At 45.8% G+C, this 25,678-nt stretch overlaps 1 protein-coding gene across 7 annotated transcripts in view; it reads left to right on the forward strand.

The window, feature by feature from the left end:
- The window catches only part of TSPAN4 (tetraspanin 4), a 652,187-nt gene that overhangs the window by 115,464 nt on the left and 511,045 nt on the right, over nucleotides 1-25,678 (forward strand). For 4 of the 7 annotated variants that reach the window (XM_074954794.1, XM_074954797.1, XM_074954800.1 and 1 more), the window contains exon 2: nucleotides 12,560-12,648. The gene's annotated coding sequence lies outside the window, so the exon portion shown is untranslated. Of the gene's footprint in view, nucleotides 1-12,559; nucleotides 12,649-24,629; nucleotides 24,714-25,678 lie in introns of all 7 variants that reach the window. The other 3 variants (XM_074954795.1, XM_074954799.1, XM_074954801.1) reach the window with 1 other exon arrangement.

Raw genomic sequence — 25,678 nt, forward strand, 5'->3', positions numbered from 1 at the left:
ACAGAGCGGTGTGTATATTTTCAAAAAACATACCTTACTAAAACAAGACACTCCAGTGTACACACTTCTCCCTCTGAGGAATGATGGGAGAACAAACAACACATGATAAATGTTAGTCATGTTGCTTAGTGGACTGCTGGAAGGCACTCTGATACTACGGTGGTAAGGGTGCTATAAAACCTATATAGAACAGATTAGATATCTCATAATTTGCCAAGTCTATCACTCTCTGTTCCGGGTCAACTGCTTTTGAATAAACAGCAGCACTAGTCCATTCAGATGGTTCTGTCACTGTAGTGTGGTGAAGCAAGACTAGGAGAAGAACGTTGTTCAGTAACCATAGTCACTTTCATTTGCAGTTTTGTGGATTTTGCACAAGAATATAGCGTCCCAGTGAGCTAATAGCTAAGTGAGCCAGTGTTTGTCATGTTATTGGGGATGTAGTTATGAACGGCTGGAGCCTTACTAGATCTACTGTTCACCAAGGGCTTGATCCACCACTCACTGAAATCCATGGAAGTCCTTCAATTGACTTCCAGGGTCATTGGACTGGGCCCCACTTTTCCCACTGTGAGTTGCAGAATGGACGTACAGTGCAGCTGGTTACTCAATGCAAATTAATAACTGAGCCTTCAGCTGCTCTTACACTAGCTCCATGAAAGCTCAAACCCACTACTCCAGTTACTAACAGCGGTACCCATGTATATAGCAGATGATTCTGGGGTTCTTAGTCATGAAGTCTGAAGTTCAAGAACAGCCCGGTGTCCTCTGGAGATACTGTTGAGGCAGATGTTGATGGAATTCGGCCGTTTCCACAGGTGAGGATGGGATGTGAAAGGCAGAGAATTCAGGAAGTGTTGGAAGAGGTGAAAGATGAGGGAGCATCAGTGCTGAAGATGGGAGAACCCAAGAGGATACTTCAAGTGCTGAAGCAGATGTCAATGGGAGATAGCTTGTCTATTATGATGCCAGTTCTATAGCACCTGTTGATGGGACAGGTTTGTCAGGCAGTGAAGCGTTGCATGTCTTAACCTTCTATTAGGGCAAGGTAATATTTTGTAGCATTCTACGTGAATTGAAGGAAAATAATTTGAAATAAGCAGTCTGGAACCAATTGAATTCTCACTTGAAAAAATATACAGGGAACAAGTAAAATGTCCCTTTACCAACAAACTACATTGATTTTTTTTTTATTATTTCCCTTTAAAAAAAAATCCTGCTCACAAATCTGCTTTTATTTTCCTCTGAGCTCCACGTTCAGCAGGATGTCCCAGACTGGACTTTCCCACGTGCCTCTTTTTGTGTATCTCTGGATACTGAATCCCCTATGGAGGCCCAAGAGGTGAGATGACCGGATTTGTCCAAATGTGCTAATAAAGACCTGTTCAGGCAGTATGTCAGGCGCAGAGTTACAAACATGACTGTGATGGCGGGAAAGTGGGAGGCAAACTGAACCACGTCACTTGCAACTAGTTAAGGCAGTTGTGTCTGATCTGGGGGTGAGAGGTAGCCACCTGCCTACCTTCCAAGACCATCACTCTGTGTGCATGCACACAGATAGGACTTAATAATGCCACTCACCAGCTTTCATGGGAGGAGTGGGGCCTTTTAAAATGGCCTCTGCTAGTAGACCTTGTCTTCTGGCTAATAGAAGTCTGGTAAATGTCAAACCATGAGTGTATGTCAGATCCTGGGAAGAAACATTGCTTTACGATGGCTTCTGCCAAGAGATGCTCAGTGAAGCAGTAGGTTAGCACTCCAGCCTTTCCCCTCCTGCCAGGGTCACACAGCTAAATGTATTAGGTGATCTCATCCCACTCAGGAATGTATTTCTGCATCAGAAAGTCTCCACACAGTTCGGTGCAACTTACTACATATTTTCCTGAGAGGCCCAGAACTGTAATCGCAGGGTGGCTGGGGTTATTTTCTGGTCAAGATTAGGATGCATTGCCAGAGTTGTGTTTGTGGAAATCTAGCACAACAGCAGCGCACATTATTCAGTGCGGACCAGTGCAAAGTACTTCACTCAGGAAGGAAAAGTCAAATGCACAGCTATTAAATGGGGAATAATTGGCTAGGTGGTAGTACTGGAAAGGATCTGAGGGTTATAGTGTATCACACACTGAATGTGAGTCATCAGTGTGACACAGCTGCAAAAAAAAGGCTAATATCATGCTGGGGTTTATTAAGAGGAGTGTCATATGTAAGACACGAGAGGTAATTGTCCGGCTCTACTTGGCACTGGAGTACTGTGTCCAATTCTGGGTGCCACATCTTAGAAAAGATGTGGACAAATTGGAGTGAGTCCAGAGGAGAGCAACAAAAATGATAAAAGATTTAGGAAAAGTGACCTATGAGGAAAGATTGAAAAAACCTGGGCCTGTTTAGTCTTGAGAAAAGAGGACTGAGTGGAGAACTGCTAAGTCTTCAAATATGTTAAATGGTTTAACAGAGAAGATGGTTATCAATTTTTTTCCATACACACTGAAGATAAGACCAGAAGTAGTCAGCTGAATCTGCAGCAGGGGAGATTGAGAGGTTAGATGTTAGGAAAAGCTTTCTAACTATAAGGTTGTTGAGCTCTGGAATAGGCTTCCAAGGGAGGTTGTGGAATCCCCGTCATTGAGGTGTTTAAGAACAGGCTGGACAAACACCTGTCAGGGATGGTGTAAGTGTGGCTCTGCTACAGCGCAGGGGACAGGATTCTGACTTCTCACAGTCTCTTCCAGTCCTATATTTCTATGATTCTGTGCCTCTGTTTTCGTAATCCCCAGCTTTTAAACATTCCAGCAAGCAGCAACAAACGATGCTGGGAAATGTAAGCTGTGTTGCAGGTGGAAACCAGATTCCTTACCCCAGTCATAGGGTATGTCTACACTACGGAATAAGGTCGAATTTATAGAAGTCGGTTTTTTAGAAATCGGTTTTATATATTCGAGTCTGTGTGTCCCCACAGAAGTGCATTAAGTGCATTAACTCGGCGGAGTGCTTCCACAGTACCGAGGCTAGAGTCGACTTCTGGAGCGTTGCACTGTGGGTAGCTATCCCACAGTTCCCGCAGTCTCCGCTGCCCATTGGAATTCTGGGTTGAGATCCCAATGCCTGATGGGGCTGAAACATTGTCGCGGGTGGTTCTGGGTACATATCGTGAGTCCCCCCCTTCCCTCCCTCCCTCCGTGAAAGCAAGGGCAGACAATTGTTTCGCGCCTTTTTTCCTGAGTTACCTGTGCGGACGCCATACCACCGCAAGCATGGAGCCCGCTCAGGTAACCGTCACCGTATGTCTCCTGGGTGCTGGCAGACGCGGCACGGCATTGCTACACAGTAGCAGCAACCCATTGCCTTGTGGCAGCAGACGGTACAATACGACTGGTAGCCGTCCTCGTCATGTCTGAGGTACTCCTGGTCGCCTGTGTGAGGTCGATCAGGAGCGCCTGGGCAGACATGGGCGCAGGGACTAAATTTTTAGTGACTTGACCAGGTCATTTTTTTTAGTCCGGCAGTCAGTCCTATTGAACCGTCTTATGGTGAGCAGGCAGGCAATATGGATTGCTAGCAGTCCTATTGCACCGTCTTCTGCCGAGCAGCCATGAGATGTGGATGGCATGCAGTCCTTCTGCACCGTCTGCTGCTAGCCAAAGATGTAAAAGATAGATGGAGTGGATCAAAACAAGAAATAGACCAGATTTGTTTTGTACTCATTTGCCTTCTCCCCTGTCTAGGGGACTCATTCCTCTAGGTCACACTGCAGTCACGCACAGAGAAGGTGCAGCGAGGTAGATCTAGCCATGTATCAATCAGAGGCCAGGCTAACCTCCTTGTTCCAATAAGAACAATAACTTAGGTGCACCATTTCTTACTGGAACCCTCCGTGAAGTCAACCCTGTAAGCCGTGTCCTCAGTCGCCCCTCCCTGCGTCAGAGCAACGGCAAACAATCGTGCATCTGAGTTGAGAGTGCTGTCCAGAGCAGCCCAATGGAGCACTCTGATTGGGCTAAAACATTGTCGCGGGTGGTTCTGGGTACATATTGTCCGGCCCCCGTTCCCTCCCTCCCTCCGTGAAGGCAAGGGCAGACAATTGTTTCGCGCCTTTTTTCCTGAGTTACCTGTGCGGACGCCATACCACTGCAAGCATGGAGCCCGCTCAGGTAACCGTCACCGTATGTCTCCTGGGTGCTGGCAGACGCGGTACGGCATTGCTACACAGTAGCAGCAACCCATTGCCTTCTGGCAGCAGACGGTGCAGTATGACTGGTAGCCGTCCTCGTCATGTCCGAGGTGCTCCTGGCCACGTCAGCTGGGAGCGCCTGGGCAGACATGGGCGCAGGGACTAAATTTTTGGTGACTTGACCAGGTCATTCTCTTTAGTCCTGCAGTCAGTCGTATTGAACCGTCTAATGGTGAGCAGGCAGGCAATACGGATTGCTAGCAGTCGTATTGTACCATCTTCTGCCGGGCAGGCAAGAGATGACGATGGCTAGCAATCGTATTGTACCATCTTCTGCCGGGCAGGCAAGAGATGACGATGGCTAGCAATCGTACTGTGCCATCTTCTGCCAGGCAGGCAAGAGATGAGGATGGCTAGCAGTCGTACTGTGCCATCTTCTGCCGAGCAGCCATGAGATGTGGATGGCTTGCAGTCCTTCTGCACCGTCTGCTGCCAGCCAAAGATGTAAAAGATAGATGGAGTGGATCAAAACAAGAAATAGACCAGATTTGTTTTGTACTCATTTGCCTCCTGCCCTGTCTAGGGGACTCATTCCTCTAGGTCACACTGCAGTCACTCACAGAGAAGGTGCTGCGAGGTAGATCTAGCCATGTATCAATCAGAGGCCAGGCTAACCTCCTTGTTCCAATAAGAACAATAACTTAGGTGCACCATTTCTTATTGGAACCCTCCGTGAAGTCCTGCCTGAACTACTCCTTGATGTAAAGCCACCCCCTTTATGGATTTTAGCCTCCTGAAGCCAACCCTGTAAGCCGTGTTGTCAGTCGCCCCTCCCTCCGTCAGAGCAACGGCAGACAATCATTCCGCGCCTTTTTTCTGTGCGGACGCCATACCAAGGCAAGCATGGAGTCCGCTCAGCTCACTTTGGCAATTAGGAGCACATTAAACACCACACGCATTATCCAGCAGTATATGCAGCACCAGAACCTGGCAAAGCGCTACCGGGCGAGGAGGCGACGTCAGCGCGGTCACGTGAGTGATCAGGACATGGACACAGATTTCTCTGAAAGCATGGGCCCTGCCAATGCATGCATAATGGTGCTAATGGGGCAGGTTCATGCTGTGGAACGCCGATTCTGGGCTCGGGAAACAAGCACAGACTGGTGGGACCGCATAGTGTTGCAGGTCTGGGACGATTCCCTGTGGCTGCGAAACTTTCGCATGCGTAAGGGCACTTTCATGGAACTTTGTGACTTGCTTTCCCCTGCCCTGAAGCGCATGAATACCAAGATGAGAGCAGCCCTCACAGTTGAGAAACGAGTGGCGATAGCCCTGTGGAAGCTTGCAACGCCAGACAGCTACCGGTCAGTTGGGAATCAATTTGGAGTGGGCAAATCTACTGTTGGGGCTGCTGTGATGCAAGTAGCCCACGCAATCAAAGATCTGCTGATATCAAGGGTAGTGACCTTGGGAAATGTGCAGGTCATAGTGGATGGCTTTGCTGCAATGGGATTCCCTAACTGTGGTGGGGCCATAGACGGAACCCATATCCCTATCTTGGCACCGGAGCACCAAGCCGGCGAGTACATAAACCGCAAGGGGTACTTTTCAATAGTGCTGCAAGCTCTGGTGGATCACAAGGGACATTTCACCAACATCAGCGTGGGATGGCCGGGAAAGGTACATGACGCTCGCATCTTCAGGAACTCTGGTCTGTTTCAAAAGCTTCAAGAAGGGACTTTATTCCCAGACCAGAAAATAACTGTTGGTGATGTTGAAATGCCTATATGTATCCTTGGGGACCCAGCCTACCCCTTAATGCCATGGCTCATGAAGCCGTACACAGGCAGCCTGGACAGCAGTCAGGAGCTGTTCAACTACAGGCTGAGCAAGTGCAGAATGGTGGTAGAATGTGCATTTGGACGTTTAAAGGCGCGCTGGCGCAGTTTACTGACTCGCTTAGACCTCAGCGAAACCAATATTCCCACTGTTATTACTGCTTGCTGTGTGCTCCACAATATCTGTGAGAGTAAGGGGGAGACGTTTATGGCGGGGTGGGAGGTTGAGGCAAATCGCCTGGCTGCTGGTTATGCGCAGCCAGACGCCAGGGCGGTTAGAAGAGCACAGGAGGGTGCGGTACGCATCAGAGAGGCTTTGAAAACCAGTTTCATGACTGGCCAGGCTACGGTGTGAAAGTTCTGTTTGTTTCTCCTTGATGAAACCCCCCGCCCCTTGGTTCACTCTACTTCCTTGTAAGCTAACCACCCTCCCCTCCTCCCTTTGATCACCTCTTGCAGAGGCAATAAAGTCATTGTTGCTTCACATTCATGCATTCTTTATTCATTCATCACACAAATAGGGGGATGACTACCAAGGTAGCCCAGGAGGGGTGGTGGAGGAGGGAAGGAAAATGCCACACAGCACTTTAAAAGTTTACAACTTTAAAATTTATTGAATGACAGCCTTCTTTTTTTGGGGCAATCCTCTGGGGTGGAGTGGCTGGTTGGCCGGTGGCCACCCCACCGCGTTCTTGGGCGTCTGGGTGTGGAGGCTATGGAACTTGGGGAGGAGGGCGGTTGGTTACACAGGGGCTGTAGTGGCAGTCTGTGCTCCAGCTGCCTTTGCTGCAGCTCAACCATACACTGGAGCATACTGGTTTGGTCCTCCAGCAGCCTCAGCATTGAATCCTGCCTCCTCTCATCACGCTGTCGCCACATTCGAGCTTCAGCCCTCTCTTCAGCCCGCCACTTACTCTCTTCAGCCCGCCACTTACTCTCTTCAGCCCGCCACCTCTCCTCCTGGTCATTTTGTGCTTTCCTGCAGTCTGACATTATTTGCCTCCACGCATTCGTCTGTGCTCTGTCAGTGTGGGAGGACAGCATGAGCTTGGAGAACATTTCATCTCGAGTGCGTTTTTTTTTCTTTCTAATCTTCACTAGCCTCTGGGAAGGAGAAGATCCTGTGATCATTGAAACACATGCAGCTGGTGGAGAAAAGAAAAGGGACAGCGGTATTTAAAAAGACACATTTTATAAAACACTGGCTACACTCTTTCAGGGTAAACCTTGCTGTTAACATTACATACATAGCACATGTGCTGTCGTTACAAGGTCGCATTTTGCCTCCCCCCACCGCGCGGCTACCCCCTCAACCCTCCCCCCTCCCTGTGGCTAACAGCGGGGAACATTTCTGTTCAGCCGCAGGCAAACAGCCCAGCAGGAATGGGCTCCTCTGAGTGTCCCCTGAAGAAAAGCACCCTATTTCAACCAGGTGACCATGGATTATATCTCACTCTCCTGAGGATAACACACGAACGGATGTTGCTTGAACGCCAGCAAACATACACTGCAATGCTTTGTTGTACAATGATTCCCGAGTACGTGTTACTGGCCTGGAGTGGTATAGTGTCCTACCATGAAGGACGCAATAAGTCTGCCCTCCCCAGAAACCTTTTGCAAAGGCTTTGGGAGTATATCCAGGAGAGCCGCGAATGCCAGGGCAAAGTAATCCTTTCACATGCTTGCTTTTAAACCATGTATAGTATTTTAAAAGGTACGCTCACCGGAGGTCCCTTCTCCGCCTGCTGGGTCCAGGAGGCAGCCTTGGGTGGGTTCAGGGGGTATTGGCTCTAGGTCCAGGGTGAGAAACAGTTCCTGGCTGTCGGGAAAACCGGTTTCTCCGCTTGCTTGCTGTGAGCTATCTACAACCTCCTCCTCATCATCATCTTCTTCGTCCCCAAAACCTGCTTCCGTATTGCCTCCATCTCCATTGAAGGAGTCAAACAACACGGCTGGGGTAGTGGTGGCTGAACCCCCTAAAATGGCATGCAGCTCATCATAGAAGCGGCATGTTTGGGGCTCTGACCTGGAGCGGCCGTTCGCCTCTCTGGTTTTCTGGTAGGCTTGCCTCAGCTCCTTCAGTTTCACGCGGCACTGCTTCGGGTCCCTGTTATGGCCTCTGTCCTTCATGCCCTGGGAGATCTTGACAAAGGTTTTGGCATTTCGAAAACTGGAACAGAGTTCTGATAGCACGGATTCCTCTCCCCATACAGCGATCAGATCCCGTACCTCCCGTTCGGTCCATGCTGGAGCTCTTTTGCGATTCTGAGACTCCATCATGGTCACCTCTGCTGATGAGCTCTGCATGGTCACCTGCAGCTTGCCACGCTGGCCAAACAGGAAATGAGATTCAAAAGTTCGCGGTTCTTTTCCTGTCTACCTGGCCAGTGCATCTGAGTTGAGAGTGCTGTCCAGAGCGGTCAAAATGGAGCACTCTGGGATAGCTCCTGGAGGCCAATACCGTCGAATTGCATCCACAGTACCCCAAATTCGACCCGGCAAGGCCGATTTAAGCGCTAATCCACTTGTCAGGGGTGGAGTAAGGAAATCGATTTTAAGAGCCCTTTAAGTCGAAATAAAGGGCTTCATCGTGTGGACGGGTGCAGGTTTACATCGATTTAATGCTGCTAAATTCGACCTAAAGTCCTACTGTAGACCAGGGCATAGAGAAACAAAATGCAGGTTCTGACAACCAAGATTTTGGAAGAAGAGGGGGAAAAAGGGATTCCCGCTACCTGTCTTTTTAGTTCAAGGTGTCCTGGTTCTAGAGAACTGGTCTGTCAGTGACATGTCTGTAATCTGCCATTTTGAATTAAGGTGCCAGTGCTCAATTTTCTATGTCACTCCAGGATGCAATTCCTCCACTCCAGATCATGTCAGTGAATAGGCTAAATAACTGTGAACTGAGCCAGAAGAATCTGTTAAAGAGTTAGAAATTGTCAGAGATTTTCCGTTAGAGCAACTGGAGTGCACTTGAGTGCGACTGTATCTGCAGGGCCCGCCAGAGGAAGAACAGGAAACATTGAAAACAGACCAGAATCACTGGAAAATAATAAAATAAAACACATCTCTGGTCTGTAAAGTAAGATATATGGTATTAATGAGTTATGAGAGAAACCCTGTAGTATTAATCTGAGGCATTGTGTAATTTGTTCTTATTACTATTAGTAGAAGCATTAAAATAGCACATAGAGTCCCTATTATGTTAGCCAACTGTACAAACACATGGTAAGAGACAGTCCCTCCCCCAAAGAGCTTACAGTCTTAAGAGGGTAGACAGACAAAGGGTGGGAGGGGAATCAGAGGCATAGGGAGGGGAAGGGTCTTATCCAAGATCTCACAGCAGATTATTTCCATAGCCAGGAAAAAACCTCAGGTTTCCTGAGAAGTTTACTATATGAACTTCAGTGGTGTTACACCTGTATGATGGGAGATTTAGGCCCAATGTGTGTGAGAGCTGATTCCCTGAGAGATCGGTCATAGGTTTGCCACCATTCAGGGCATGGGGGCAGATGATGGCAGTCCTGTATCGTCTGTTTGTTTTTTTAATAAATAAATAAAAGCAAGGGAGAGGAAATCAGAAATCACTTCATCCATGATTCCTGTGACACTGCCCTTGCCTTGGGAAATGTGTTTCCAATGTGTTTCTGGTCAAGAGGAAGAATAGACAGCTCTCTGAAGCCATTATTTAGCCCCACTTGTTTCACTGACTGCTCCTCTCTCTTACTCTCCCAGCCAAACACCTCCACTCCCTGTCTCCGCACCCCCGAAAAATCAGAGCTACAGACTTCAGTGCTGAGCCTTGAAGCCGCGTATCCAGTCATATCCATGTTAATCCAAAGGGACAAAACCCACATCAGCTGACTTACTCCAGCTGTCTAAAATGTTGAGAAAAGAGGGATCCTTTCTCGTCCTTATCACACAGGCGCCTAACTCATTCTTTCCCAGCCAGTGAATTTGTTTTTAGTGAAGGGCTCTCTGTTATGACTCAGGCATGCCTAAAAACTAGGGCTTGGTTTTCAGCTTCCTTCTGCCTTAAAAGGTGCTGCTGCTCCTTGTATTTGTCATTGTAGGGGTTTTTTTTCTTTTAAAGACTTCTAAAAACCGTCAGACAGCTATATCTTCTCAAGAAACACTTGGTGTCAACTTCATTAATTCTCAGTTTAAAAATAAAGCAACCTCTACGGAAAGTATTACTGATTCTCCTCTGGGCCAGGTAGCTTTATGTGCCAGTGAAATGTCAGACAGAAACATTCCTTCACATAGCAAGGATCTCCGTTGTTTTGCCTGATTTCCTTTTTGCTGGATTTGGGGCCCATCTGGAAATTATTGGCATTCAGCACCTGGAGCCACTAGCTATAAATGTGAGTTAAAGTATGGTAAACCAATCTGAGTGGTGGTGACAGACTAACCATGTCCTGAACAAACCTTATGGAATTAAGGTAAAGTTCGCTGAATTCAGTTAAACCGTATCAAGTTAAGGTTAATACCTTTTGGGTACATCGTATTAAAACACAATTGTGTGTGTGTTGTTGTGGCATTGTGTGTACCTTTTCTGCTAGGGAAGGGGGACACTTATGTACTTCCTCTGTTATCAGTCTTTTGAAGCCATCCCCCTGGAGAGGTCTGCATATATTACTTCAAACTGGAGTCTCTGGGAACCATTGGACAAAGAAAGGGTTTTTGGATAAATAGTCTGGTTTTAAATTGTCTCAGAGCCTTCTTCCTGGTCCAGAAAATGGACAGGACAACTGGGTAGGGTTGGAAGGGCTGGGTGCTTCTTCTCAGCTGAAACTATGATGAACTGGTAACCCCCTTGGGTGGGGTTTGAAGGACTGTTCCTGATGGAATCCATATTAACATTGGGAGTTAACATTGCTAATCTTATTAGCATGCGGGTATGTTCTTTTATTGTTTTTAATGTTTTCTCTCTAATGCTTTTTACCCTAACAATAAAGTAGGCCTGCATAGGAAGTGCTGTGGTACCGTTATAACTGTAGCAGTTACAGCTGTTAGCCATCTCTAAGGACAAAACAAGCAGGTTCTGTTTGGGCAGCCTGTCTCTGCTGGGGAGAACACAGCGTAGTCAAGGACCTGTGCAGCTTGGAAATACTGCAGTCAAAAGGGAGAGGGAGCAGGTCTCCATCGAGGAGCAGCGACAGCTGCGATCTGGAAGCCTGAGTGTAGGTGCCCTGGCTGATCCCTGAGGGGAAATAAAGGTGCAGTTACCCTGAACCGTGATGCAAACCAACCATCTTTCAAATGTGATGTTAAACCAAGGTTGTGACCGCTGGTGGTGAGTGAAGATGCTGTAGTGCTTTCCTAGGAGTCGTCATGTTAACTCTGATGATCTGGCCAAAGTACTGCTAGGATGATTGGATTGTGCTTAACTAAAAACCCTTTGCATTGCCATATGGATACAGCACACTTCTTCTTTGCTAGGGCCACATCTATGCTGGCAACAAAGTATTCACCACCTGTGGTAGCAATGATGGAAGCTGTAGTGTAGGAAGCAGAGCTTGGGTACTGTTTGTGAGTCCTGTCTACACTACAGCTTCCATTGTTGCTGCCATAGGCAGAACTGCATTGCTGGTGAGTTATGTATGTGATTTTTGCCAGGAGAGAGACGTCCTTTCTTCTTTAAACTGTGGTGCAGAGTTGCTGTACAGTAGCTGTCATGTTCCATACAGAAGATGTCTGTATTTTGCTAAGGGATGAACTGATCACAGTAGAACTTTTTCCCCACTTCACATGTTTAATCCATTGAGGTTTATAAAACCCTTTGAGCAACTCAGATAACTGGTCTTAGAAAAACTTCAAATTGTTACTGTTTCTGGCCATGATCATCCTCTACATGGGGCATATTTGCACACTTGGGTTCCTCTTGCTGGGTTTCCTATGTATCATTCACTGGGACCAATAGCAGCTTGTATCTTGGAAGGATGGCAAACCTCAGTTACTACTTCTGTAATTCTGGGGTCTGAGATATGGCTGGAGTTGCTGCCGCTCCCCCACTCCTCCCACCATCACATTTCCACAGCATATTTTCTTATTTTATGTACAAATTTGCTTAGACAAGAAGGTCTTCCCTTGTCTGATAATGAGGGGAAATCAACCAGCGAGGTCCTCCTCTCCATCTGGTCACTCTAGGGTGATTTTTATAGTATGAATTTTGCTTTCAGTAATTTATTTTGGTACCAAGCTTTTACTGAGGTTTTAAATATGTGGATAGGAGCAAAGATGAGGGGTTGGGAGCTATGGGGTAAGGTGTTAGGCATTATTTAATTTGTGCCAGGGCTCAGTCCTAGCACCACTAGGTTTGGCAGTACATTGCCCCAACACCTCAGGGCTTGCGGCATCAGTCATGAAAGTAAAGAAACTGTTCGAACCCCAGCACGTCTTTCATTACAGATTACGCACTGGTGTTAGGTTTTTAAAAGTGACTGGATTGAAAAGAAATCACCTCTCTTGCACTTCCTGCATTCGTGAAGTGTCTCCTGAGTCATCATCTGTTTAGTTTACTGATATGTATGTATGTTTGTTTGTTTTACAGTGGCAGTACTGAAAGGCCATTATTGCTGTGGGAGATCAAGGTTTCATCGTTGTCCATCGTGTGTGGCATCAGCAAAACTACCAGCCCCGGTAAGTTTCTGCACTTGGAATCCTTTTGGGTGAGGCAGCGTGACGCAGAAAGCGTCTTTGTGAAAACCACCTCTTGGTTATTCCACATTTATGCTCCATCAATTTGATTTTCTACATGAGAAATTGTTCAGTTTACCAGTCTCAAACCCAGGGGCTATATTTGTTTTTTCCTGAATGTAAGCACTGGAAGCTCAGCATGATGCCTGGAATGTTCAAGCAGCATTGTCTTCTTACCATACCCACACTTTAAATTGAGGCCAATTCAATGTGTGCGTATTTGATCCTTCTCTTACTAGCAAAATCCAGCATCAGGTATATCTTTCACCTTGAGTCGTGCCATTTATCCTTTGCATAGAGATGCATTTCATTTGAATCATGAAGAAGAAGAAAACATTGGTGGGGAGAGCTGGGATCAGAGCCCTGTAATGAGAGATGATTCCTTTAGATGCTTTGAAAGTGGACTGGACCAAGCACTCTAGAATATAGTATAGGGTAACAGACCAGCCCTAGCAGGTGGGCAGATTAGATGCTTTGATAGGCCTTTTGCATCTGTAGTGGTTCTATTAATGCTTTTGAAATTGATGCCTGGGATAGTCAAAGGCGTCTAAGGGTGCTAGGTGCTTCAATGCAGGTTGGGTGCCTAATTCACTCTGTTAGGCCCTTTTGAAAATCCGAGCTAAAAATACTATGAAGAAAACATTTTCCCCTTCCAATCTCAGTACAATCTTTTCATGACTTTGCTGAGAATCTTCTGCTTTCCCTCATCAATAATTCAACAGAACATGTTCACCTGATCGTGGAGTTTGAATACCTTTTTAAAGTAGGGTGTAATAAGTATTTGCAACAGTGCTCCTCTTATCCATGAAATGAGATGCCTGCATGTCATTCCAATCTGGAGAGCTCAATGCATCTATGGTGTGTCTCTATATGTTGGGCACATATGGGGAGAGTGGTGGTGGTGGAGCCCTGGAATGAGTCTTGTGTATAAGCATTTGTTTTAAGGAGAACCTGAGAACCCCACCGACGTGGGATGGAATTTTCAAATGCTCAAATCCCATTGAATTTCAGTGAGATTTGGGTGCCGAGCCTGGATTGTCCTTGTTGGGTCGGGGCAAGAGAAGAGAACAATCTGTGTTCAGACTGCTGTTGAGCTTCCCTTATGTAAATATAATACAACAGATGAGAATGGGAAAATGAACAAGTAGCACTGTTAAAAAGCCAAGAAACTTCAGTTGAAAGGATTTGACATATGAGCACGGACGCAGCATGTCTTCCTAGCCGTCGTTGTTATTGTGAATACATAAATAATATCTGATTTGGGAAATAGCAGAAGATAGCCCTTGCAAGCGAGTGAGCTTGCAGATTACATGGCAGATGATGGTGCTGTACCTGTCACAAAGGCAGCATTGAGCAAAAGTGATTACTTTAATTAAAAATAATTAAAACAGCGGCTCAAAGTCAAAGAAAACACAACTACTCAGCTTGAAGGCTAGTTCCAAATGCCACACACAGCTAAGCCGTATATTTGAAGTATTAGGAATACTGATCAAGGCTATGGCTGCACGTTGCATCAGTGCTGTTCTTCCCAATCAGCTTAACTGGGATTTCTGAGCTCTTTGGATACTGCTGGTTCCTTTTCTTTTGCGAGCTGGAATATAGAGATCACTTGAAAAATAGGAATGGTGGAATATAGGGGTCCGTACAGTGTGCAGTGCTTGGAGTCAGCTAGCTGGGCACTTGCATTTCCTTTGATTTTGTATTGAACATAAGTAATTACTTTATTCACAGGAAGTTAAAAAGGAGGCTCAGTCTATGTGACTGATAAAACACTCTTCAGAGATCCTCTGCTATGTACAGAATCCGAGAGTTCACTCTGCCTTTTCAGGAGACAACAGAATCTTGTCATGGATGTTTCCTTTTGTTTCTCCCCATTAATCTCACAGACTGTAGCCTTTGCCTATAGAGAATTCACTTTATAAGCAGACTTCAGTGTAGATTATGAGCTTAGGCCAGGTGCGCCCCAGGACGAGAGGCCAACGGTAAGAGCGAGAAGGATCCTCTGTTAACTGATAGACCACATCACCTGGGACAGAGGCTTCCTGACTTTTTTATGTGGCCAGTTCCTCAGCTGATTTTAATCAGTGTCACTCCAGAGGCTTCAGTGGAGCAACACCAATTCTATTCAACTTATTCATAAAAATGATCTGGAGAAAGGGGTAAACAGTGAGGTGGCAAAGTTTGCAGATGATACTAAACTGCTCAAGATAGTTAAGACCAAAGCAGACTGTGAAGAACTTCAAAAAGATCTCACAAAACTAAGTGGTTGGACAACAAAATGGCAAATTAAGTTTAATGTGGATAAATGTAAAGTAATGCACATTGGAAAAAATAACCCCAACTATACATACAATATGATGGGGGCTAATTTAGCTACAGCTAATCAGGAGAAAGATCTTGGAGTCATCATGGATAGTTCTCTGAAGATTTCCACGCAGTGTGGAGCGGCAGTCAAAAAAGCAAACAGGATGTTAGGAATCATTAAAAAAGGGATAGAGAATAAGACGGAGAATATCTTATTGCCCTCATATAAATCCATGGTATGCCCACATCTTGAATACTGCGTACAGATGTGGTCCCCGCATCTCAAAAAAGATATATTGGCATTAGAAAAGGTTCAGAGAAGGGCAACTAAAATGATCAGGGGTTTGGAACGGGTCCCATATGAGGAGAGATGAAAGAGGCTAGGACTTTTCAGCTTGGAAAAGAGGAGACTAAGGGGGGATATGATAGAGGTGTATCAAATCATGAGTGGTGTGGAGAAAGTGAATAAGGAAAAGTTATTTACTTGTTCCCATAATTTAAGAACTAGGGGCCACCAAATGAAGTTAATGGGTAGTAGGTTTAAAACAAATAAAAGGAAGTTCTTCCTCATTCAGCACGCAGTCAACCTGTGGAACTCGTTGCCTGAGGAGGCTGTGAAGGCTAGGACGAAAACAGGGTTTAAAAGAGAACTGGATAAATTCGTGGAGGTTAAGTCCATTAATGGCTATTAGCCAGGATGGTAAGGAATGGTGTCCCTAGCCTCTGTTTGTCAGAGGGTGGAGATGGATGGCAGGAGAGAGATCACTAGATCATTACCTGTTAAGTTCACTCCCTCTGGGGCAACTAGCACTGGCCAGTATCGGTAGACAGGATACTGGGCTGGATGGACCATTGGTCTGACCCAGTAGGGCCGCTCTTCTGTTAACAACAGTTTACACAGTCTGAGGATCTGGCCCATAACATTTAGCTGCCCAGCACTATTTTAAAGAGGATTCAGATTAGATTCTGAGTGTTTTTGTTTGCAAATAGCCTGAAAGGTCAGGGATTAGCACTGTAAACCAGCCCATGGTTTTCACTCCCAGCAAACTAAAATCCCACGGCTGTTTTTTTGACATCGACCTGTATGATTTCTCATGTTGATTGCAACATCAATCCCCCACATTCATCTTTGATCTTAAATCTCTCTTCTGAGACTGTTTTCAAAATCCCTTCCCCCTTTGGCCCTTAGATGCACCAGGATTGTTGCAGGATTGGGAGACTCTGCTGTGTCACCAAAGGTATCTCCATCAAAACTAACTTGGGACAAAGTGTGGCTTTGTGGGAGGCGAACATCGAAGCCTTGTCTACATTACAGCATTTCACCTTTGCACCCCCCTAGCAGCTCTGTAACACACCACCCAAACTCACTCCCCACCATTCAGCCGGGGAGAGTTCTTCTGGGCAGTTTTCACATATTCCTTAGATGACTTTGAGAGCAGTGGGTGCTGTGGGGGGGGCGGGCGGGAGGGAGTTCTCTGCTCTGTCCCCTTCAGGTTCCCTGATTCTTAACCTATGAGTTCATTCCATTTCTGTTTTTCTCATTTATTGCCCCACAAATTCTTTTGTGGTCTTAGTTTAATGGTCCCTCCTCCTTGGTTGAAGGTGTGGGCCTTTAGTTCTCAGCGGACCCAAGCCTGACTGCCCCAGTACCCACAATAGATCGCTTCCATGCAGAGGCATTCACAGCTTCATTGGGATTGCACTTGTTCTGAGCAAGGCTCACTAGAGCATCAATCTGCACTTGTGCAGTGCTAAAGTAGACAGCAGGCATTGCTATCTCAGCTGCCCCACTTCATTTGGTCTTACCCCTAATGTAGTGCACTGGTCATTCTTCCATGGTTGACCTCCTCTACTCTGCAGTTCTGGTAGAAAGTCTTCTAAATGCTCCACACAAGTACAAACTGGACTGCATGCATCCAGTGGTTAGAGTCCTAGCCTAGCACTCAGAAGACCCATTTTCAATTCCCTGCTCTGTCCACATACTTCCTATGTGACCTTGATAAAGTCACGTAGCCTTACAGTGCCTCAGTACCCCATACGTTAAAAGTATCACCTCTGCCATGGCTTTCTGCATTAGCAAACATTGAACCTCCATATATCCGCCGGCATATAGCCACAACACAGAACTTAAACGTTGTGAAGACTACCCAGAACTTCCCATCTGGCAGGTTATGGATAACATACCCCAGCAACACCTGGAATCGCAGAAACTACTCTGGACCACATGTGACCAACTCATGTCTCTGTATCTGGCCAGGGAATGGCAAAGTGTCCAGACCTCATCTATTGCTCCAAACAAGCACATTATTACACACCCAACAAGCCACCCTCTTGGTTTCAACCTGCCATGCAGACTTTGGACCGTGTTGAACTGTATCCAAACAAACTATGGAAGATACATCTACTTGATGCACAAGTGGAAAATCAAAGATTCCCCTTTGGGCGACTGAGGTGAGAACATCCAAACCATTGAATACATAACACAGTGCCCCAAATAGGGTGTCAAGGCTGATTCCCCACTTTGGCACTTCGAGTGCGGAGGCCTGCAAGGATTAAAAAAATTAATACTTGCCACTCCGGGCTTGTATTAAACTCCCAAGGTTACAGCTTTTTCTCTGACCTTGGCTTGGTAGATGTTGCCACCACCCAAATGGAAAACCCCTTTTGGAACCCAGGAAGGTGCACTAAACCCAGGGTTGTGAGTTCAATCCTTGAGGGGGCCATTTGGGGCAAAAATTGGGGATTGGTCCTGCTTTGAGCAGGGGGTTGGACTAGATGACCTCCTGAGGTCCCTTCCAACCCTGATATTCTATGAAATGACCAAGGAATTCCTTCCTGTGGGGTTCCCTCGAGCCCTTTAACCCCTCCCCACCTCGGGGAAGAGCTGAGAAAGAAAACAAAGGCAATTAGCTGTTGCCACCAGCTAATTAATATATGCACAAACCTCTTAGGACACCAAAAATCCAATCCTGTTCTTTAAAAAAAGGTACCTTTTATTAAAAACAAAAAAAGAAAGAAACTTAGGTTTTTGCTAGATTTTAAAAGAGAAATTCCAAAAATTAAGCACCCCAAATAGCTTTCTTGGGGGTTCATCTTAAAGGTTACAAGCAAACAAAAGCATCTGGGGTTAGCAAGAGGAGTCCACTAGCCATAAGAAATAAACAGAAATACACCTAATTGCGTCTTTCTAAACATTCCTGATCTAATTACACATTTGGGAGTTCCAAATAAGTAGTTCCGGGATCTGATGATTTATGATCATACCTGGCTTAAAGCTTCTCATAGCGTAACTGCTCCCTGTTCCCCTCTTTCCCAGAGAAACAACAACAGAGAGAAAGGGGAAGTTTTTTCCCCATTTTAAAAAGTTCTAGCCTTCCCACTGGCTCTTTTTTGGTCACATGCCCACTCCCTTTCCTTTTATTGTGGGCTTGTTAACCCTTTATAGGTAAAGCAAGTAGAGAACCGCTCCTAACAGGGGTTTTATAGCTAACTGGCTGGCTGGGTGCCCATAAAAGGGAACTCCCCCCTTCCCTCCCATTTATCACATATGGAGTCAAAGATGATTGGATGATCTCCAGTGTCACAGAGGAGGCCTTGAAATGGTGTATGGACCTGCAGCTACATTGATATAGCATTGCTGTACAGATGCCATACGTGTGTAAGAGAGAGTACTCCATTTGTAAAATGGGATAATAACACCTCATTACTCTCACGGGTGTGTGTTAAAGATTTTAAGGCACCTAAATGCTATGATGATGGGTGCCATATAAATACCATAGGTAGATTGAGTGCATTTCTTCACAAGCATCTGTTTCTGTACAATTGCTGTGCTTTAGTGCTGGCTTCCAAAGCTGCTTTTGGATCATAATTAGGAGAAGCCTTCATATGGGCATGCCTCAGGCTGGCCTCAGTGTGAGTGCCTGCCCAGATCTGGGGCAATGAGAAAACTTTGATACCCTAGATTTGTATTACTTGGCCAGTGCCTAGGAATGGACAGTGATGTGTGATTTTCTTGGTTTCTTTGTTTTGTGCCGTTGTGCTTATGTAGTGCAGCAGGTGTGCATATTTTGTGTTGGCTTTCAGCATGGATCTCTTTTGTCAAGAAAATTCACTAACTTACTGAGACCACTAAAATCTATTCAGTGTCCAGCTACTTCACTGCCGAGTAACCTTCTTCAAAACAGTCACTTGCCCCAGGTGGGTGGGTGAGTAGAGTTGTGCCAGGGCGACAGATATAAAATTCTCTCTCAGCCCTGAGAAAAGTGATGCATTTTCTCGTTCCTTCCTGATTGCTCAATCGCTCCAACAGTCACTGAAGTGATGTATAGCACTGGAGTGGGAACTTTAGCACAGCAGAACAGCACTCTCCATGCCCGCTAAATAGAGGACCTACACTTTCCTTTGTCTTTCTCTTGCTCCAAATGTATTTAATGAACCTTCTCTTATTGCCTTTTAAGTCCCTGGGTAGGCGCAACAGTTTGTTCTTTAGTCTTCCTGATTTTATCCCTATATTCTTGTGCTGCTCTTTTGTACTCCTCCTTATCAATCTGTCCATGTTTCCACTTTTTGTATGATTCCTTTATGATTTTCAGGTAATTAAAGAGATCCCAACGGAGCCATGCTGGTCTCTTACTATTCTTCCTGTCTTTTTGTTGCATTGGGATAGTTTGCAGTTGAGCTTTTAATATTGTCACCTTGAAAAACCTGCCAGCACTCACTGACTCCTTTTTCCCTTAGATTTTTTTCCCCCATGGGAGCTTGCCTACCTGTTCTGAATTTGTTAAAGTCTGCTTTTTTTGAAGTCCGTTGTCCTTATTCTGCTGGTCTCACCCCTTCCTTTCCTTAGAATCATGAAATATATCATTTCATGGTCCAAATTGCCTTCCCCTTCAGACTTGCAACCAATTCCTCCCTGTTGGTCAGAAGCAAGTCTAAAATGGCTCCCTCCTCCTCATCTGGGTTACTTCCTCCAGTTTCTGAAACAAGAAGTTGTCCCCAGTACATTCCAAGAAGTTACTGGAAATGTTGTGTTTTGTATTAGTTTATTTATGTTGTATCATAGTGGGGGGAACCTGCGAGCAAACAAATGGAGGGAAAGGCACCCAAGGCAAATGTAATTAATTTGATTCTATACTGGATAGAATAGTATAAGCAACTCCTCTGCCATTCCTCAACTCTTCGCTGCAGTTGGGTGAGCAGGACGGGAGCGGAGTAAATTAGAATTTGACTTTAAGGTTCAGATTTCAAGTATATTCCCTGGGATTTGGCAAGTGAACAGGTCAGCTGCATCATGCAGGGGACCAGGCCAATTGAAGAAACGTATTTGGCTCCACGTTGCAAAGAAAAAAAAAAGTCTCACTTTGGATCCCAGCCTGGGGAGACCTGTATGACTGATCACGCCTTCCTCGGTATCAGCAGCTGTTGTTGTCAAGGGAGAACTGTGACTTGCGTCTGTGCTATGGGTGAGATGTGTGCATTTTGGGGGTATTCCAGGAGAGAACATGGTTTCTGTTCCACAAATGAAGTGGAGGCGGAGGGAATGAACCACAAAGGGCGATGTGTTCCCCTTTGCATGTTAGTCTTAGCAGCTTTGGTGTTGGTTTGGGGAACATAATAAGGGGAATGACTGAAAGGTTCATATGTATAGGAATGTAGGAACTGGCAGATTGGATCAGACTCATGGTCCATCCAGTCCACTGTCTTGTCTTTGACAGTAGCCATTAGCTGCTTCAGAGCAGGAAGGTACAAGAAACCCTGAGGTTAGAGAATAACCTGCCCACAGGGAATCTTTCTTCCTATTTAATGTTTCTGAAATGTTTTTAAAAACTGAACAGGGAAGCACTGTAGCAATTCAGTGGTCAGATTAATCACATTACTCTTTCAAACGGTTTATTCAAAGCTTTGACATGTTGGAGGCAAAAATCTGGATTATTCTTAGCTTTTTATTAACCCAAACACACTTCCCTTCTGGGAGGTGAGTGGGACTGTGAGGCAGGAAGGGCGGAATAGAAATGGGTTCAGTAAACCAGTTTGGAGATTATTGGCACATAAATCTTAGACGACAGCCCCGTGTGCGGCAGAACTTGTGTGTCCTCATTGGCTTTCCAAAGAGGGGAAGCTTTGAGTGCAGAGAGGTTTTCCGAGGTGCTAAAATGGTGAGAGTAAACCTCTGCTTGCTTCTGAGATCAGAGCAGGGGCTGAATTCCCTCCTTGCTTGGTTTTGCTTCCTGTCTCCATTAGCACCTGTTCAATTCTTTCCGTGAATGTCCTGGTGTACCCCAGTGAGTGTTTGCTCTGTCTTTGTGTGATGCGAGAGCTAACCATGCCCTGCTGAGGGCACATCATGTTGTAGGATGCAGGAGGTTAAAGGACTGATGCAGGAAAGATGTTTATTATTTGTAGTGTAATAATGATCAGAGGTCATAGCTGAGGTCCCCATTGTGCTAAGCACTCTACCCACACCTAGTAAGGGACAGTCCCTGTCCTAAACAGACAAAGCGTGGGAGGGGAAATTGAGGCACAGAGAGGTCAGGTGACTTGCCCAAGGTTGCACATCAGGATAGTGGCAGAGTAGGGAATGAGTCCCAGCACGGTGCACAATCTGCCAGGCCACATTTCCTACCTTTTAAAATGTGCTTTAGGTTTTCATAGAACAAGCGTGTGAAGAAATTGCCCTCTGACCCAGAGAGAACAAGAAGGACTCCCACAGCCTTCCCACTCAGTGTGTGCACACAGCTTTCATTACCATTACTAGAAATGGCCTGTACATATTGGGCTTAATCTAAAGCCCTCTGAAGTCAATGGAGAGACTCCCATTGATTCCAATGGGCTTTGGATAAGCCTCGTAGAAGGGAGAATGAACCCTTCTGAATTAATTCAGAATTAAACATCCAGTGCTGATGGGCCTGTGCAAAATTCTCCTGACATTTTGGTTTCCAAAATCTTGCCACTTGCTCCAGATCGGATTCTTTGCTCGATACCTATTAAAATTTCTCCTGCATGGAAATGGGAACTGCAGAAGCTTTGATAAATGGATTTTGATAGATTTTTATTGTTTCACTGGAGCCTCTGACAGTACTGCTGCATCCTTTGAAATGCTGTGTGTCACTTCTTAGAGCAACACCCCCTGCAAATCTCATCTCTAAGCAAACTTAATAAATATGTTACATCCCTGCAGTCACAAGCATTCTTTCTGTTCTCTTGTCAGCTAACAAGTTCCTAGATTTTAATGCCAGGTGGTACCATTTAGTCTGACCTCCTGTACAACACGGGCCACAGAACTTCATCCAGCTATTCCTGAGTCAAGCCCGCTATTTCTGGCTGAGCTGGAGCGCATTATTTAGACAGACATCCTGTCTTGCTTTAAAGATTCCAAGTGATGGAGAATCTGCTTCAACACCAGGAAAGTTGTTCCAATGGTGGATTACCCCTTGCGGTTAAAAATGTGTGCCTTTTGTTTCTTGTTTGAATTTATCTATCTTCGCTTTGAGCCATTGGATCGTGTTATGCTCTTGTTTTCTGATAGCAGAAAGCTTTTTAACCTAGTAGTCTTCTCCCCATTTAGTACTCCTTTTGAGTTAGCAGAGCACATAAAACAACTACTATACCTGTGGCCATGATTTTTGAATGTGACTACTGATTTTAGGGGCCCGGCTTGAGACACCTCAAAGGGGCCTGGCTTTCACAAAGTTCTGCCCTCTGAAAAATCAGGCCCCTTTATGGTGTATTAAGCTGGCTGTCCAATATTAATAGTCCCGATTGAAAATCTTGCCCTCCACCCAGAGAAGAAGCTGACACACTGTACCAACAGTAATTATACAAAGAGTAGTATATATAGTTCATAATTAATGACGTCCTCTCACAGAGTTCCCCTGGTTTGTGTGAAGAAGTGAAACTGCTTGTAAGCTTCTAACCTCCACTGGGTCTCTGGATTCTTTGAAGGTTTCCTCATTATTGGGAAAACCCCTTGGATGATATGCTTGACTTCCTGCCAGTGATGTCGGTCTGTCTGTCATCCACATTCCCTAAGCCCTTGTGCATAATGAAGGTTTTAAGGAATTCTCCCACTGTTGGTCTAGTACCAGTGCAGGTTCGCCAGTGCTAGGGAATGAAGAGAGGCACTTGTGATTTGGGCTGTGGCCTGGGATGCCAGAGATCTGGGTTCAGTTCCTAGCTTTGTCAAAGGCTTCCTGTGTGACCCTGAGCAAGTCATTTAATCTCTCTGTGCCTGTCTGTAAAGTGTGGATAGTAATGCCTCCCTTCCTGTCTATTTAGATGATCAGATCTCAGAGACTGTCCCCTTACTATGTGTATGTACAGGGCCTAGCACAATGGGGTCCTGGGACTGGTTGGAACCTCTAGGCCTGCGTTTCTCAAATGCGGCCACTGTGGCCACATGCAGCCACCAGGGACTTTTCTTGTGGCCACAGCCTCCTGGACTGTTATGCGGGGGAGAAGAGCAAAGTAGCGGCCCCTTCCCCTCCCTAGTGCTCATGGTGTTGGTTGCTGGGGCTGCCAGCAGGGGTTCTCCTTCTCCTGTCCCACATCCCTCCCGAGACACCTGGGAGACAAGGCTGGAGAAGGAGGCAGCTGGTGAGTTCCCCACCTCCCCAGGAGTGGTTTGGACTTCAGCCCTGAGGTTGCATGGGGGCAGGCCCTGGCCGCGGGGCTTAGGGCTCCAGCCCCGAGCTCCCGGCTCTGTAGCCTTGGGCTCCGGACGTGGGGCTTCAGGCTGCAGCCCCCTGCTGCCTCCCTTGGCCCTCCTCTCTTCCCATCCAGAGCTTAATTTGTCCCCAGGCTTGCTGGGGCTGAGTAAGTCGTCTGTGAAAAGTGATACAGTACTTGCATGTTTGTTAATATCACTTTTCACAACAGGCTTATTAGCTAGTCCTAAATAAAAATTACAATGATTTGGAAGTGTATATGTGCATATTTATTTTTTTCCTAAAGCTAATTAAGTATTTTAGGGAAAAGTGTGAGAGCGGCCACCAGCACGAGTTGGTGGCCGTACTCCGAGGCCACCAAAAAATGTGTCCCGAGAACCCCTGCTCTAGGCACTGTTGTAAGATAAATAACACAGGGAATGCTAGTACTGATTGGCTGCCGACACATACAAACAAAAGCAAAACACAGGTGGCCTGTCAACCAGCACTAGTGCTAGATGGCTGCCCCCCAATCAGTCTTGTCTGATTGTTTCCTTGTGCTCCCCCTGCCTATTGTATCCATCTGTTGTCTCTTGTCTTAACCTTAGATTGGAAGCTCTTTGAGGCAAGGACTGTCTAGTTGTCCGGTGTTTATACAGAGCCTAGCACAATGGGGTCCCGGTCTATGACTGGGGCTGCTAGGCAGGGCCACAATACAAATAATAGATCCACAGTGAGAGACATTTTTTAAACTTCTCAGTGTAATGAACCTTAACTGTTGAAAAACAATGAAGATGAGCTGCTTCAAGATTTCAGCTCAAAACACGTAGCTAGAAAACAAATTGCTCTTTTCTTCTCCCTCTATTAGAGCTCTAATCCAGGGCTAAATGCTTTTGCCAAATTGCTCTTACAGAAATTTAACTTCCATGCTCATAATTTCATTCAGATTAATTTAAAAAAAACCCCTCTCCGTTACAGTTTGACTGAGGAAGATTCATCAGCGCCAGATCTGCTGTGTTGCACATCCCATATGTGATTTTTATCAGAGCTATTTTAACAAAGGTACAGATCTTTACATTTAATCTTATTTATTTAGCTTTAATAAAAATGGCATCCGTTCATATGCTCTATGCACCCTGGGTATCATTTAAAATATGTCCTAACTGCAGCAGTGAAACTAACCTACCACAAACCTGCCTGATCTTGAATAATTCTCCGCCTCTGTAATTACAGTTCCCTTCACCTCACTCATTATCAAATGTCGTGGGGGGCAGAAGGATGAACATCTGCTTTAAATGTCTAGTTTGTCGGCTGTATGAAACGCCTCGTGTGTAGTGTAGCCAAGCTGACATTCCTGTTGCTTTCATTGCACTGACCCCTTTCAAACTTTGCTGTAGCCCCTCAGAGAAGTGTGACTAGATTTATTTTTTTTTAAAGTATTTTTATTTATTTTACAAGTATTGATTTTTATTTTTTTACGATGAGGAAAGTTGGGAGTTTCTGTTGCCCTCTCCCATCGTTTATTTTGAGCCAGACACTAAGCAGGAAAGTCATGGCTGAAAAGGCGAATGTTTGAAACAGGTTTTCTACAGTAGAAACTGTTTTCCAATCTTACTATGTATTGGTGCTCCTAGGGCCCTGTGAGGGTGGTCTCAGAGCATTAAGGAACTACCTTTCAAACCCTGCTCTTAAGTGACTTCCATTGTGGGGTGAAAGAAAGGCTGATGGCCGGTTCCTAAGGGGTTCAAAGGGTAGCACTAATGGCACCATATTGAACCTGTGTGGGGGGCCAACAAATGTCCTTTTATTCAGAGGTGCCCTGATTGTACGCCATTATGATTTCTAGTTTGGCAACACTTGGGGGCCCATGTCATGGATCAGGGCCCCTTTGTGCTAGGGGCTGTACCAATACAGAACAAAAAGAGAATCCCTGCCCCAAAGAGCTTACAGTCTAATCAGGCCAGATTCACTCCTGGCATAAGTAGGTACAGTTATCATTGCAAACAGTTGCACGTGCGTACTTCAGC

This window comes from Natator depressus, chromosome 6, assembly GCF_965152275.1.
Source record: "Natator depressus isolate rNatDep1 chromosome 6, rNatDep2.hap1, whole genome shotgun sequence".
Taxonomy (NCBI): Eukaryota; Metazoa; Chordata; order Testudines; family Cheloniidae; genus Natator; species Natator depressus.